The sequence below is a fragment of the Daktulosphaira vitifoliae genome, unplaced genomic scaffold (assembly GCF_025091365.1).
Source record: "Daktulosphaira vitifoliae isolate Bord-2020 unplaced genomic scaffold, ASM2509136v1 Scaffold_2, whole genome shotgun sequence".
NCBI classification, from domain to species: Eukaryota; Metazoa; Arthropoda; class Insecta; order Hemiptera; family Phylloxeridae; genus Daktulosphaira; species Daktulosphaira vitifoliae.
The window spans coordinates 7,558,079-7,571,036 of record NW_026099573.1 but is presented as its reverse complement, the minus strand read 5'-3'; positions in this window follow the sequence as shown (position 1 = coordinate 7,571,036).

Here is a 12,958-nt window from a genome sequence, read left to right as displayed (position 1 = left end):
AATTTAAAAACTATAATTAGTATTTATTCATATATTATATTTTAAAATCAAAGAACTGCTAATCAGGATATAATTAAAGAAATAAGAGTTGATGTTCCTTTTGGAATAATCCACCAATTTCTCTAAATGAAACACTATCTACAGATTTGCATCGAAGCGTTTCTTATGATAGTGATTTTAATCACTGTCAGATATCATCTATACTTGTCCCATCTGTGCCTCGACCCCACTGTGCTACCGTTTTTTTTTTTGTGTCTGTTACCACTTTTTCGCAGCTCTCATCGAACTGATTTCTTTCAACGATACGTCAAAAGATCACAAATCGTATCTAGTCCAAGACATTACCCTTAAAAATTGTAAACATTTCCCTCGTTCCCCGTAAATGGGGGAAACCTCCAAAAAAATTACAAATTTAAAAATCGCTAATTTTCGAAATTTCTTCAATTTTTTTTACTAAAAACTGCCGTAACTTTTTCAAAAATGAACATATCGATATAATTTTTTTTTTTATAGATGTTTGATGTCTTTATCTATCATTTGGTATATTTTTTTGTAAATCTGACACTTAACCTGCCCACAAAGGGGGATTTAAAATGACAACTTTTTCACAAAAAATTAACCTTTTCAACTAAACTTTTGAAAGTTCCGGAAGGTCTGACACTTTTATATATATCTTAAATTAAAGGTAATGTAATATACTTTAATTTGAAAAAAAAAATTTGACCTCTGGACTTGTCTTCGTAGTGAAAGTTGACATCAAAGTTAATAAACAATTACGATTTTTGTAAAATAATTTTTTTTTATATTTTTAACTTAATTATGCTCTATTTTTTTCAAAAATGAACATATCAATATAAATTTTTTTTATATAGATGCTTGATGTCTTTACTTATCATTTGGTATATTTTTTTTGTAAATCTGACACTTAACCTGCCCACAGGGGGGGATTTAAAATGACAACTTTTTCACAAAAAATTTACTTTTTCAACATAACTTTTGAAAATGTTCCGGAAGGTCTGACACTTTTATATATATCTTAAATTAAAGCTAATGTAATATACTTTAATTTGAAAAAAAAAAATTTGACCTCTGGACTTGTCTTCACGGCGAAAATGGCTACCGAATGCTATTTTCGTGTGAAAATTCTCGATTCTATGATTTATATTATATTTAACTTTATAATGCTATAACTTATTGAAAAGTTTATGGATCCACACAATTTTTTTATGAGAAATAATATTTTTTAATAAACCCTTTTTCATTCGACATACTTTATCTTAATCGAGATATTAATAAGGAACCAGCAGATCAAGTAGCTTTTGGAATAAAACACCAATTTTTTTAAAATTAAACACTATCTAAAGATTTGCATCGAAGCGTTTATTTTTGATAGTGATTTTAATCACTGTCAGATATCATTATACTTGATCCAACTATACCACGTCACAACTGTGCCGCGACCCCCCTGTTCTGGGTTTTTTGTTATTCGTAGTTCTCGAGCAACAATACTATTATCAATATCGGTTGTATTAAAAACATGAAAATTAGAATTTTTTTTTTCTGGGTCGATCGATTTGAAAAAAAATTCGTATTCGACATTTCAAACAATTGCGTCTTTTGCGAGTAAAAATAAGCCCATAAATTACCACCGTTGTTGCACCGCCCGTTTCGTTTTATAAAAAGACGATTTCAAACGATAAACACGATATATAATTTTTCATTTACGATAATATATCAAAATTGCGTAATCAACGAACGCGTAAATAAAAAAAATATTTAATTTAAGTATTTATTAATAATTCCAAGAATGCCACCATATATTTTAGCTTACACTTTATTAGAAAAAAAAAAAAAAGTACAAATTTTTAAGATTGGTGAATAATTTTTTCCTGCTTATAATATAATATATTATAAGTAGAAAAAAATTATATATTATATGAATATCACCCAAACTGTATAAAAAAAAAAAAAAAAATTTTTTTTAATTTTAAAATGTACTCGAGGAGACCTACTAGAAATATACCGCGTTTCAAACGTTAATTATGATATACACCGCGATATCGATTTTCGCCTTAAAGTCTCGAAAGAAAAAAATGTCCATTCTTTTAGTTGAAATCAAACTATTTCGATACACTAATCGTGATAACGTTTGGCCAAAAGTCGAATAACGGGGGCGGTTTTTTGTTTTTCGGGGGTGTTTCCGGTCAAAATACTATAAACGCGTTGAGCCACCGGTAAAAAATTTCTTTTTAAAAATCTCAAATCTTCACGAAACGCCTATTTTAACGTATAAAATAAATTTAAAACAACGGCTCTCGTAAAAATTTCCAAGATGGATTTTTTTTGAATCACCTATATATATATATATATCACCTGTATATACACACACTATATTTTATATTTACAATATACGGATATGTCGCGTGCGCGAGAAACGTATGCGGCGTGTTACGGTACGTGCGATATACTAAATCCGTTTTAACCGACAAACGCGGTGAAGTTTATTCGTCTCGCGCCGTACATTGTATGTAAATATATATATATATGTTATACACGTATAACATATGTAGCGTACGTTATTGTAATAAAATAAAATATCATATTACGCGATTCGCGGAATACGTCTAGGGTTGTATAAATATATATATATATATAGGTTGGGTTTATATATATATATATTTTGAATATATATATATTGAAAAATTGTTCGAGGGGCGTCGGTGATTGCGGCTTGGATTGCGCGGTATGCGCGCGCGCGCGGCTATTTCATCGAGGACCCCGACGACTCTTCGTAATGAATATTTATATAATATTTACAATTACTGTGGAATCGAATCGATTGAATATTTTCCGTAAGGGATATTGGATATTTTAAAGAGATTTAAGATTACTTTTTTTTTTTCCAATAAAGCTCGAGGACGTCGATTTGCCGCCGTTCCACACCCTCCCCCCTCCCACCCGTCCGTAGCGCATACGGACGCGGCTATAGAAGGCAATCGTAGGCGATAGAATTTACGCGTTGACGCAAACGCGTGCACACGTTTATTTGAAAATTTATAGTAAAAATTTCGTAAAGAGACATAAATTTAGATTTCAAACTATTTCTCGGGCTCTACGAGTAGTAAACACCAATACGACTGCGCGTATTGTTTTCGACGATTTTCGGCGGAAAATATATTATTTTTACGACGACGACGCGTCAACCACACGGAATTACCAATTCCAAGCGTCGACGTTTTTTTTTTTTTTTTTTATTTATTTTATTTGTGTCTTGTTCGAGGTTGTCAACCTCGAAATCGGTTAACGTTTTTATAACCCCGCAAAACAACTTTGGTCGTTGTAACTTTGTTATTGTTACCCCCCCAATGTAGTAATTTTATAATATTCGGTAATTTTTTTATCGAATTGAATTTTTTATTCGGTTCAAAAAAAATTTAAACAGCCATTGACGACCTCGTGACGTTAATTTTTTCGGGAGAAACGCTTTTTGCGTTGGGCATGACGCGGTCACGCTTTTGGTTTGACCGCGCTTATTATACCGAAGAAAAATTCAACGTCCTCAGCTGGTACCCCCCCGACCGAGGAAACCCGACGAGACGGACCCCTATTCGCGGTCCGACCCCGATACGATTGCGATTTTCAAAAAACGCGTTCGTCTCACGCGCCCGTTTCGACCGAAGCGGAAACGCGGTACAGACGTTTCGGCGGTATTGTGCGCGCGGTAGAGTCGCACTCGATTATTTTCTAATAGAACCCGCGACCATGGCCAACTCGAGTAAAAATGTCGTCGTCGTCGTCGTCGTACACGTTTCCGACCGGCTCGCGGAATTGTAGTAAACGACGGGGATCCGACGGGGGAAACTGGTAACGCGGTGTAGGCCGAGGCCGAGGGTCCGCACTCGTCCTTCACTAGAAAAGGTGTACGAGCGGATGGTCCGGAAAAAGTTAAACGGGGGTGATGACGGTCCTGAAAATGTTCACAAAGGGGCAGGGGGAGATGACGGTCCTGAAAATGTTCACGAATGGGCAGGGGGATAACGCCGGCGAATTAAAAAATAAATTCGTTTCAACGCGCGTGTTGTAGTAAATAGTTGAGAAATTATTAAACGACTTGGACATTGTACGGGTACGAGTTTGAGTAGTAGTAGTAGTAGTGAGCAATTCTCGAAAATTCTCGAGTAATACGATACCCAACGCGGTACAGAGGTCGCGTATGCGGGGTAAGCGAATCGACGAGGGCGCGGGATAAAGAAAAACGCAAAGGGAAACGTGAAAATCAACGGGGTCGAAAAGGAGGGGGGGGGCGATTCTCGCCACCGAGAAACGTTCGGGGTCGTCATTCGTGGGGTGGGGGTCGGGGCGTGCCTCACTTGGGAAACGGTCCCGACCCCGTTTACCGAAAGCGTAAACCCGACCCGACCCGACCGAACGATGCGCCGATTTTTCATACGTCCATTTCGAAAACGTCGCGTTATCGAGATGCCCCGACATCTCGGCGGGGTAATTATTTTTATCGCGAGAAAATTACTCGTCGTCGTCTCGTAAGAGAAGTGTATATCGTTCGAGTAGCCGGCAAGAGTAATTTGGGAATTGTAGTCGATTTTCGAGCGGCGAGCTTTCTAGCGTTCGACGGAATCGTCGTGCGCGGCGGTACGCGACGAACAGACGGGGAAGCGTCTATTGCGGAGATAGGTGGTGGGCGCGCGAGGTATGCGCGGACGGCGAGGAGGACGCGGCGACGGGCGCGCTCATGCCGGGGTGGAGCGGATGAGGGGCGTCGCGAGGTTTCGGGGTGGAGCGCAGGAGCGCGCCGACGTTCTGCCGCCGCCGCCGCCGCTTCGAGTGGTAACTCGTTTTCCACGGCCGCCGACGACGAAATCGCTCTGGAGAAACGCACGCGTCGTTGGCCGGCGACGCGGCGTCGACAAAAGTCTATGCGACGCGGGCGGGCCTTAGATTTAATGCGACCCGGGGCCGGCCCCTCCCAAATTTAAATTTTGCGTTTATTTCACGAATTATCAAAAACGCGCTATATACATTGCACATATAACGACGTATACGCGTTGGAATCGTTATTGATTTGCCATTACTGGCGGGTGTAGTAATGCAGTTGTGTTATTACCGTGGCCGTATTTTCATTTTTGTACCCGTAGAAAACAACGTTATTCGCAAAAAGATAACGTTCCAGACGATAATAATAAACGGGGAATAGCGATTACTCCGAACGCGGTTGTTGGTAATTTTTTTCCAACTCCGGTTCGAATCGTAGCAGACTACCGAGTGTCCGCGTTGATTAGAATCCAGTCGATTCTGGAAATTCTAGTCTCGCATCCGGTCGATTCTAGAAATTCGATAGATTGATGTGTTTCTTTTTTTTGTAATTTAGTAGTTACGACAATGGGTAATTTATTTGTTTTTGTTAATTTGTTATTTGCGCGCTCTAAATATAATCGAGTAATAAAAATATGACCGAAAAAAAAAAAGGCATGAATCGTTTTCGATTTTGAATAAAATAAATGTTACCACCTTGTTTGTAAATAATAATATATTTACTTTCAAAATTATTTTCAAAACTCGTTCGTTATTTAGGTATAAATTATTTTTTCTCAACAGCTTAAAAGTGGAAAAATTAAATCGGCTCGCGTTCACACCGCGTCGTCGTTTTCTATATTCGAAACGTAAAATACGTATATATGAAAATATACGCGTAAACGTACGCGAAAAATCCATCCCGATAGCGGTCAAGACGAAAGTATTTTTTTTTTTAACTATAGGTACTATCCGTTTTTTATAACACTCGGTATTTATAATTAGTTAATTAATTACTTTATAATCGGTATACTTTATACGAAAACGATTTGTTTTCCGCCGACCGACGGTAAAATTTTCAACTCGTAAAATTCACGGCACAGACGGGATACCGTCTGAGGAGGAGGAGGAGGAGGAGGAGGAGGTGGAGCCGAGGGAGCCCCCCCCCCACGAGCTTTTCGCGGGCAACGAATCACGGAAAACGATACGGGGGCGGCCCGAAATCGTTGGCCCCTCCGATAAACGTTGTGCGGCAGCGCGCCCGCATACCCCGCCACCGTACAGCGCACATAGGTCAATTTTCACGATCTACGCGGTCAAAATTGGATTTTCCAAAGATCCGGAAATCGTTAAAAATCAATTATCGGTGATTAGTAGACGTTTCAGGGAATCCCAAATTACCCATTATAACTACCCCACGTCAACCTCGAACGTGCAGAGGTAGTTGGGGAACTTGACCATCAACCAGTGTGCTATTCTTCGGGATTACAGTGTTACAAGCGATCACAAGTTTGAACATAAATATTTCTTTTCCAGCGTCAGCGTTTGAAGTGAATGTGATGGATTTCGATAACCAAGGTATTATTCTTTATTTCTAATATATTTTAGTTAGCCTTAATGCAAAATTCATATAATTACATAGTGTATAACAAAAAATGTTTTCTGTGTTAGATTTTGAAGTAATTTTAAACTTTAAAATTGAAAAAGTTGTAGTTGTCCGTTAAACTCCGTGTTGATTTTCATTTTATTTTAAAGATCCATCCATCTTTCTCATGTTACAAAAATTAGCTGCCGAAATTTGCAGATAGAAAAAATAGGGTCATTCTTAGCGACGTAGTTTTTTTTCCAAAAAATTTTCATTTCTATTATTATTTGACTAATAATAATATTCTAATAATAATAATAATAATAATAATAATAATAATCTTTCGTTATGTTAGCTACTGCCAGCACATCAGGCGTGAAAACTGTTTCCCGGAGATACCTCTATGAAATAATGAGAGACCAAAATTTACCAAATTTTGACGCAAAACTCGATTATCTGGAAAATCATTTACTATCGAACTATGGCACCACTGATGATGATTTAAAAACAATTAAACACAGATTTTCTATATTTAAAGCAAAGTTGGGCGAAATCTCACAGAATGGATGACAATTTTTTGAAATGTAATGAGTCTTGGCTAGAGGGAACTTTCGAACTTGTGTTAAAATTGTTGAATCGACCGGAACGCCCTAGAAAAACTTTTGATACCGCTAGTCAACGAACCAAGCGTCGAAAATTACGTTAAATGTCGAAGATGACATAATTGTCCACGCTGCACAAACAACCTTGAGAGCACGAGGAAAAAGAGATGCGTCACATATTCGTAAAGAAATAACGAATCATCGTGATCGAGCTCACGAATATAAAAAAGCAGTCCAAGAAAAAGAAAATAGAGATTGTGTTACGCCTTTGACACCATTACAAGCTCTGACAATGTTCGTCGAGGCTGATCTTACGAGACGTCAGTACGAAATTATCCGAAATACAAATAAGGCATTTTATCCTCCTTATTTAACCTCTTGTTAAAAGCAAAACGACAATACTTTCCGCCAAAGGAATGTTTGAGAGTTACGAGCAGCACCTGTGCGGAAAGCAGCTTACAGAGCCTTATTGACAATACCATTAAGCGGTTATCAATTTTCTCGGAAGAAGTGCTCTTCGTTAACGCCTAACGAAGAAGAGAGAAATTCCTTGAATATAATTTGTAAATGGGGTTGCGATGGCTCTTGGCGAGCTAAATACAAGCAAAAATTCGATGACGATATGTGAAATCAGATGCCGATTTATTTTTGAGCTCATTTGTGCTACTACTTGAAGTAGTGCGTGGAAACGATAATAAAGTAATATGGCAAAACCCTACGCCCTCGTGCCCACGATTTTGCCGTCCGATAAGATTCAGATTTTTAAAAAAATCAACTGATGTCACAACGGAAGAAATAAATTATGTCGAAGACTCCGCGAAAGGACTAAAAGCAACAGAAATAAATATCAACGAAATGAAATTCACTTTTAAACATTCTTTTAACGCGACTATGGTGGACGGGAAAATATGTAATGCTGCAACCGGAACCGAGTAGGTGCCTATATCTGTGGTGCAACACGGAAATACTTTGACGAAATTGACAAGAAGGAGACATCGAGTTCAACTGGATTTAATTTTGGGCTCTCTGTATTTAACAGTCCAGAATTGGACTGTTTGAAAGCGTTTTACGTTTGGCATATGAATTACCAGTTAAAAAATATAGACAGAGGAGCACTGACGAAGAGAAACAACTGGAAGCAGAAACGATCATGGAACGATGGAAACATGTTGTAATGTTGCAGAATTTATACAAGTTTTTGTTTTTAATATATAAATCTTATCAGTTAATAGTGTGTGCATTAGGTATTATGTATGTCCCTAATTATTAAATTAGTTTATATACCAATCAACCGATCCAATGGTCAGTACCCGGTTTGTTGTGACAGTTGACCGCACACAGTGCATCCCTACACTTTTGTATTCCCCCTATGAACCAGTTCAAAGTTGGCACCCCCACTACCCGGCCACTATTCAAATGCCGCGACAATGATTTTTTTTTCCACCTATACTGCCGAGGCGACAAGTCGTGTTTCCTGTATATATATATTTGTCTGTGAAAACCACGTTTTTTGTATTTTTTTTTTGTCCTCCGTTTTTTTTATTAGAAAATAAAACGTCGAGTCGACCTGCCGTCTACTTTTGGTGTCAACCAGGCTGTATTTTTTTTGTCCTCCGTTTTTTATTAAAATAAACGTAGAGATGATGATGATGATGATGATGTGAAGCGCAACTATGGCCGGTGGTGGGCCGTCACTCCTCAATCTACAATCAACAACAGTATCAAGTACAACATGAAACCCCCCTTTTCAAACCCATTATTACTGTTATATAGAGCACCTCTTTTTCTTCTTTTTTGTTTTTTTTTTCTCTTTCCTCATGACTATATATTTAAAACTATATATGCTAAAAATTTTCAATAATGAAAAAGAAAAAATGTTATTATATTATACCTGGCCTCTTTTATTTTTCTCTCTATACTTTTCCCTCATTTTTATTAATATTTGTTTTTTTTTTTTGTTTTTATCAAAACCTAGTAGCTCCGTCAGCAAGTAATATCTTGTTTGGCGCGGCTACTAGGTCACTGTCCAGTGTTCCCCCTGGGCAGTGGGTAATTAGTAGGCCCTCTGTTTGGCTGAAACCTTACAATGTAACGAACGAATGATGGAACAAACGAAAAAGCACATCCAGGAGAGGTTTCGGATTGAAACTGGATTACTGGTGGACATGCCTAAAACAAATTTTGGAAATACCAATGATGGTGACGCCAGTAGAAGATTTTTTGAAAATGCCCAATTGGCTGCGCAGACATAACCAGTATAAACTTCGAATTAATTTACATTAATTTAATGTAAATTAATTTACATTAAAACATTACATTACATTACAAAAAGTTATATTGGAAACCATTTCGAGTGGCCATAGAATCGACACTTGAAAATACGGTGGTATTCACCGTAAGCGCCGAAGAAACCGCAAAATTGTATATAGACTTTATGGACGGCACCCTATGACTGCAACTATGCATAAAATTTTAATACATGCAACAACTACAATTGAAAAGGCTCTGCTACCAATAGGTCAATTGTCGGGAGAGGTTGCAGAGGCACGTAATAAGCATTTCCGCATATATCGCCAGAATTTCGCTACGGAGTTTTCTAGAGAACACCGTAATCGGGACGTTTATAACAGATTACCATTGAGTTCAGATCCACTAATAAGCAGTTTAAGACCCAACAAGACATCTATATCAAAAAGTTTTTGTCCCGAAACAATTGAAATGCTATTGTCTGCAGATCCTTACTGCGAACTTGATAGAGATGACGACCAAGACGACTCCATACCTGAATAAATATAGAATTACTGTACGTATATTATTATTATTATATTTTTTGTTTTATTTTGCATGCAAATTGCATTACGTAACGTAAGCTAAAATAAATGATAAATTTTTGTTATGGATATCACTGTTTTTATTTATGACATCCGAGGACAATTTTTCTTTATTCCGATTTTTTTTTACTTATATTTCACCAAAAAAAATGATGTCTGAACAAAAAAATCTTGTCTTTAATCAGACATATAATACCGCATAGAAACAGTGAATACCGAATAGAAATGATAAAATTGAAAAAATATTTTTGACCGCGTCGATTGCGTACGATTGCGTGTATGCGATCCGGTACGCAATGAGAACGAGTACGTCGATCGCGTACGACGATAAGCGATTACAACGATTATAAATCGTATTCCGGCGAGCGGTAAAATAAAATGAAAAAAAAAACGTCCAACGTTAGCTAAAATTTTTAATCTAATCTCGTTTTTTTCGACTCGTCAATATATAATCGTTTCGTATGTAATATATAATCGTTTTGTATACAATATATAATCGTTTCGTATACAATATATCATCATTTCGTATACAATATGTCATCATTCCGTATACGATATATTATCATTTCGTACATAATACACGCCGTGTATATAAACACTATTGCGGTGGTGGCGGTCACGATTTTTTTTTTTTTATTTGTCAAGTTTTTGTGTGCGCGCGCGCGTTTGTCTACGGTCTACGGTTTTTGGAATTTTGGAAATTTCGCCTCGCCGGTACCACCGCTCGATTCTGCCGGGCCGCCGCCGCCGCCGCGACCCTCTCGTCGTTTTGCTCGTCAAACGTTTACAGTATTTTCATTTTTAAACTCTACGGATAATATAGTAAAAACGGACTGCTCGCGCGCGGCTAATCGATTCGATTAAATCAAAACCGTATTATTGTTATTTTTTTGGAATATACTATATTAAAAATATCGATAATGTAGTCGATAACATAATACTATATTTTAGATGTATCGATAATGTAGTCGATAACATAATACTAGTAATATTGGAAAAAAGCCGACGAAAATTTCTCCATAGATCCGCGCACGGTTTATTATTTAACTTTAATAGCGACGGTTACGACACGTTATATTTTAAGAATACAATTATATTTCCGGTGCATCAAGTTTTATTAATCAACGTGCATAATGTCACAACATGTTATATTTTAAGAATACAATTATATTTCCGGTGCAACAAGTATTATTAATCAACGTGCATAATGTTACAACATGTTATATTTTAAGAATACAATTATATTTGCCACGCGACGAGTTTCAAAATATACAAATGAATTATTATAATTTAAATAATAGGAGGATCAGTTTTTCTACTTCTTCTTCTTCTTCTTCTTCTTTTTCTTCTTCTTCTTTTTCTTCTTCTTCTTCTTCTTTTTCTTTTTCTCCTTCTTTTTCTTCTTCTTCTTCTACTTGTTTTTCTTTTTCTATTTCTTTTTCGTTACCTTGGTTTTCTTCTCGTTTCGGCGGCGGCGACGGCACATACGCGTACTCGCCGTTGATTTTATTACGGAAATAATTTACGGGATTTCGCTTACGTTTGTTGTTTGGATTCAGAGGAAAGTACTTTTTTGACGTTTCGTCGTCGGCCAAGTTGTCGAAAAACGACAAGGTTTTAATCGCCTCCTCGAGTTTGGCGTTGAAAAATCTCATGTTGGGTGTACTCGACATCGTGAAATTGAACATTTTCACGTCCTCGAACAACAGCCTGTAAACCGCGTCTTCAAACTTTAACATGACCGGGTAAAACTGATTCAAGTTCGCGTCGGCGTTACGCGGATTCAAAATAGTATCGTTCAACAGACCCTCCAAATCGGAAACCGTCGTTTGGTGACGGTTCATGAAATCGATGATGTTCTTGGTCGGCGTAATTATCGTGCTCCTGGTCAGGCTCGGCAGTTCTCTCGTAGCCGTGTACCTGCAATAGCACAGCAGCGCGTACAGCAGTTTCAACGACCTGATTCTCGCGGCCAAACGGTATTGCTTCGCGGTAACGTTGCCGCCGTTTACTTGGCTCAGCACGACATTACGGGGAAAGCTGAATATCACTTCGGACTTGAGCAGTTCTCCGTTGGGATATTCGTTCCAGTTGATCGCGTCGGAAAAACGACAACAGACCGCGAGCGTTACGACGATCGAACACGACAACGACAACGATGTCGATTTCATGACGGTTAAATTTGTGTGCGGCACTCGCGGGATACCGGCGGAAGGTCGTCGGACGAAATAACTCCGACGATACGATATCTAATTAACGTCCAACGATTTCGATTGCTATATATATATACGCGAAAAAATATTACAAAAATATAAACGAACGCGGCGAATTTAACGGTAAAAAATAAATACAGCAATAAATTTAACGCTAAAAAATAACAACACCGGCAATGATGTTTGAACAAACTTTTCGTACGCGCGTCAATTCTTTTTAAACCGCGCTAACCAAACAAACGAGAAATTTATGAAAAAAATCAATACGTTATATTTATATTGTCGCGTACGCCTCGAGGTTTTATCCCGAGCGCGTTTGAACAGAACAAATTTTGTTTTTTTGCTGCAATAGCTAAAGAAAAACGCGACGAAAAAATAATTTTCGAAATTTCGAGTCTCGGTAACGAATCGGCGGCGGGGGCGAGTTAAAAACACCACTACAACCACCATCACCGGTTGGGTCGGGTCAGGCTTAATAATCGGCTACTAACCGGCAGCCTTACGGGGCATCGTCAGGCCCGTTTTCTCTGTTGCCCGATGGTGGTTTTGGTCTCCATTTGTGTCGCGTATTCCGACGTCGACGAGGAGGTGATGGTATCGGCGGCGGTCGGGTGTGGCGTAATGGCCGCGCGGCCATCGAGTCGTTTGCGACGGAAAAAACGTTTCGACGGCGCATCGTCGTATAGGTCGTGCACCCAAAGAAAAACCTCAATCGATTTCGATAGAGAAATTTTATCAAGGGTTTATGATAATGTTTTACGAATACGAACGAAATAGTTATTCTTATAAATAATTATTGTTCGAGACGAGAAAAAAAATTATCAAATCGATAAATAATAATTTATCAAATTCGGTTTCACTATCGCTATCGAAAAAAAACGATTCGATGCAAATCTTTAGATAGTGTTTAATTTTAAA